The following is a 4,970-nucleotide window of genomic DNA, read 5'->3' on the forward strand; positions in this document are numbered from 1 at the left end:
CACCCAGCTAATCCCCAGGGCCAATGGAAATGGTGAGTATTAGAAGAGTAACAAAGTAAAACTTCGAAATGAGAAAATTAGGTGTTAGAGACGGTAAGTTAAGGGAAGGGCGTTACTGTTGCTTGTTGGCGGAGCCATACTAGTCTGTGAGGAAGAAAAATATTTTACCAATTCAAATAATTCACATTTATTTACCTTGACCAATTTCTTATTACTACTTATATAATATGCAAGTATATAATCAATTTCTAATTCTCCAAAAGTAATAACCAGCATATGTTGCTCTATATTATATATGCAAGTATTTATAATCAATTTCTAATTCTCCAAAAGTAATAACCAGCCTACTTTACTCAGGGGTGGATGCAATGTGGTAGATGCGGGTTCAATTGAACCCTTAACTTTCGATGCAGAGTTGAAATTTATATGTATAAATTCATTAAAATTGCTAAAATAATGGATTTGAACTCATAACTTTAAAAATATAATGGGTTCAATGTTAAATATCTTAAAAGTTGAATCCATAGAGTTTAAATCCTGGATCCGCCTCTGACTTTACTCTATTTATTGTGCCACATTAATGTAATAATTTCCTCTATGTATTGAGCAAATTTGTAATTCTACGTTACTATTACATAAAATGATATGGAAGTAAAGTTTGATTTCTATCCGTATTCGAGTATTGGTAATTTCTTGTAGGAATAACTCCGTTACTTATAGTACCAATTTCTCCGAAACCGCCACTTCAGAAAATATGGTAAACATTTTTCCTCCAAAAAAAATTGAAAAGAAATTTAACTCTTCATTAATTATCATTAGTTTTAATGAAAGTTGCATGAAAGCGGATTTGCAAACCGCGGCCTGAAAGGCTTTTGTTCAGAACATTACGTTATAGACTCACAACAGACAATATTAGGTGGTCTGGATCATCTTCAGTAAATCAACCTTGCGGTTGGAAAGAAAAAAAAAATTAACCTTGCAGTAAAAAATCACTACAACCCCGATGCTTACAACTTTACATCAAACAAAAAAATGTATGACATTTGTTTGCCCGTTTATCGGTCATTGTTTGTAATCTTGAAAATACGATAAATTACCTGCTAGGTGACTTGATAGTGTAAAAGTTTATAAACTCATTGTTTAATTATAACATCTACATATTGTGGCGATTCAATTCTAACTATTGTTAGGTGTTTGCCATAATTTTCTTATCATATTTGGTTTTCCTATTTGTTGAAGGAAAGGGCAATATAATTACCTTAATTGGGTTTTCCTTTTTGTAGAAGGAAATAATAATTCTCCTATATTTGGCTAGTCTTTTTTTCTTGTAGGAAAAAAAGTTTGGACTTCTATAAATTGAGGATCCTTCCTTCTCATTCAGCAGCATCCACAATGTAGCCATAGGGGCTTGAGAGTAGTGTTTAGGGAGAAAACTTTACGGGACAAGTGTTAGTGTGTCACTTGTGTTTGCCTCTTCGTGAAGTTGTTCTCTCGATATTTTGTACTCTTTTTATATAGTAGATTGCTCATCTCCGCGGTGGACGTAGCTCAGTTGACCGAACCACGTTAAATGTTTGTGTCTTTTTTGGTATATTTCTCCTTTATTGTATAATTTATCGTCGCTCAAGGTTTGTTTTGCTAGCTTCCGCAGAACACCTGATTTTTTACGGTCCTGACAACTATTTCTATAGTTAGAAAGTTTCTGTCATATCTCAACTACTCTTCCAATTATTGTTTTTTTTTCCTTCATCATTGTCATGACCATTACTCCCAAAATGGTCGAGGATTTAATGTTTAATTAAGTCATCGAAAAATATGATTAAGCCTTTGATAGTAGTTGCTAACTGTTTGTACATTCTAAGAAAAATTAAGATTTAGTCGTTATGGTTGTTGAAGGAACATCACGACACAAATGTTTAAAACTTCACCATTGATGACTTAGTAATGCACACTTTGTTTAGGGAAAGTTTGAAGAGTACTGATTCAAAGAAATTTTTATCTACAAATAGGAACACCTCTTTTATCATATTTCTCACAGATTAAACAAAGTGTTTCTAATTTGCAATGGCTCTCAACAGCCGCGAATCTAGGATTTTAATTATATGGGTTCAATATTTAAAATTTTTGGTATTGAACCGATTATATTTTTAAAGTTATAAGTTCATATCTAATATTTATTGCAATTTTAGTGGTTTATACATGTAAATGTATGCCCGCATTAAAAGTGTTGGGTTTAGTTGAACCCAGTAACTCTATGTTGCATCCGCCCCTGGCTCTCAAATCCTTTGTATTAACCATTGCCATTTTGGCTATTGTCTCTTCAATAAGCCATGCATCTGATCCTAGTCCTTTACAAGATTTTTGTGTTGCTGTTAACGACTCTATGGCTGCCGGTAAATTATCGAACTACCAATTTGATTATTTGTTTTTCACTGTACTTGTTATTTTCACTTTCTAATAGTGATTTCTATGCAGTTTTCATGAATGGAAAAATATGCAAGGATCCAAAGGTTGTCAATGCTGATGACTTCTTCAAATCAGGCCTAAACATACCTGGAAATACTTCAAATCAAGTTGGATCATCTGTAACTGTTGTGAACGTCGGCAACTTACCTGGACTCAATACTCTGGGCATTTCGTAGTTCGTATTGATTATGCACCATATGGTCTCAACCCACCTCATACTCACCCTAGAGCAACTGAGGTTCTTGTTGTACTTGAGGGTACTCTCTATGTCGGTTTTGTCCTTTCAAATCCCGGACCAAATATGAAGAACAAACTCTTTACAAAGATTCTAAAACCTGGAGATGTGTTTGCTTTCCCAATAGGTCTCATTCATTTCCAATTTAATGTGGGAAAGACTAAGGCCGTTGTATTTGTTGGACTCAGTAGCCAAAATCCAGGAGTTATCACTATTGCTAATGCAATTTTTAGCTCAGATCTACCAATTAATGATGATGTTCTCGCCAAAGCATTCCAAGTTAATAAGAAAGTGATCGATTATCTTCAATCACAATTCTGGTGGGACAACAACAACTAAATTTAGTATAAGCCAAATAATACTATGATGTTTGTAACGACCCAAATTTTCGTTTTAAGAATTTTTACGTCTCGTTCAACCGCTTAAGACCTCGAGAAGCTTCGTAATACACATTATGACCCGCATGTACGGTCAAGTTTGGTTTTTGTAAGATTCGGAATTAAATTTAAAGAAAAATCAAAATCTTATTTTTGAAGCTCAAATGGAAAGAGTTGACCGGAGAGTTGACTTTTGAGCAAACGACCCCAAATTGGAATTCTAATGATGTCAATAGCTTCGTATGGTGATTTCGGACTTAGACGTGTGTCCAAAATTGGATTTGGAAGTCCATAGGACAATTCGGCGGGTTTTGGCGAAGTAAGAAAGCTAACGTGTTCTAATTATATTATTTTATATGTGGAAAGGTATATTACTATGATGGATACCAATTGGATATGATAGCAAGTGTACAAAACATACTATAAGTGATATGAGGTCTAAGGAAGGTTCTAAGTCTAAGCCAAAGTTGGAAAATTACATAATAGACTAAAGTTGCAAATAAGTACGCGCAAGACCTCACTTTGGATGAGCATATCTACATGCATATAACGAGTTGTGTGATGCACAACCTATCAAATTAAATCTCTTTAAGTCTAGTTTCCAGAGCATCAAACCGTTCATCATTTAGAGGTGTATATAGAAAGTTATGACCATTGTACTGGACCTATATCATATGCACGACCAGGTGTGCGACCGCACATATTCAGAAGTTTCTGTCTTGCGAGCACAGCCTTAGTGCGTCCTTAGCACAACCGCGCTAGTAGCAGGCCTCTAAATACACCTAAGGACGGGAAATGAGAGGATTTAAGTCATTTTTCAAGACTAGGGCATCCTCTCCATCCCCAATCCGGCCAAGGCATCCAAATGCACACCTAAGGTGAGTTTTTAAGTGTGTTTTCATGATGATTTCACTTCTCAATCACTAGTTACAACATGGTTTTTATTGGATTTTTTAGGGTTTCTTCAAAATCTCAAGAACACCCCAAAGTTGTCTTTCAAGATTTGGTCTACAAGAGGTAATCTTTTACCATTAGACTTACATATATGAAGTTATTATGGAATTATGAGTATGAATCAAGTATTACAACTTATGGTATGGTGATTGGAAGCCATAAATTCCCAATTTAAATACATGATCATGGTAGGGATTTAAAGGTGATTACTTGATGGAATTTGGTTGGTTGGGTGTGAATGGTTGATCACACATATGATGTTAGGAGTATAAATTGTTAAAGAATAATGGTGGGATGAATTGTTGGTAAATTGTAGTAGTTGGATGAACTAATTCTATGGTTATGAGATGTAGTCAAATGTGCACACATAGTGTTTGATGAAATGCCTAAATGAGGTAAACCCACGAATGTCCTCCAAATTATGGTTCACTTTTCTATGATTCTAAATAGATTGAAGTTGCTAGAATTTCCGGAATATTGTAGTAAGGTAAGGAAAGCTCAAGAAAGATTGGAGTCGTCCGGAGGCCAATTCGTGCAAGAATGCTATTTTGGAATATCGGACTAACTCCGTTAAGGTAAGTATCTTGCCTAACCTTGTGTGGGGGACTACCCCTTAGGATTTGAGTCCTCTATGCTAATTGTAGTCCGTGCACGCAAGGTGACGAGAGTGTGCTCGGTCTTATTTGTGGGAGAATTGTACTTTAAGATTCTTAGGTTCTTATGTTCATTATGTGAGAAGTATGTAGTTATGATTGAGTTACCTAATTGCATAATTTACCTCTATATGCTCCATATAATGTTGTTAGCCTTCCTATAATTCTTACCTGTTACTTGGCCTTATTTGCCTTAATTGAAGTAAATGCTCTCGTTATTGTTTTGTTATCTCTTAATTGGAAATTTCTCTATGACCCCGTGTATAGATGCTATGTATCGAAAAT

The 4,970-nt window shown here is 35.0% G+C and overlaps 1 pseudogene; it reads left to right on the forward strand.

Annotated features, from left to right (window-relative positions):
- Window positions 1–2,166: 2,166 nt before the first annotated feature.
- On the forward strand, window positions 2,167–3,075 carry LOC104217667 (germin-like protein subfamily 1 member 14; annotated as a pseudogene).
- The last annotated feature ends 1,895 nt before the right edge of the window (window positions 3,076–4,970 follow it).

Source organism: Nicotiana sylvestris, chromosome 1 (genome assembly GCF_000393655.2).
Source record: "Nicotiana sylvestris chromosome 1, ASM39365v2, whole genome shotgun sequence".
In the NCBI taxonomy this organism is placed as follows: Eukaryota; Viridiplantae; Streptophyta; class Magnoliopsida; order Solanales; family Solanaceae; genus Nicotiana; species Nicotiana sylvestris.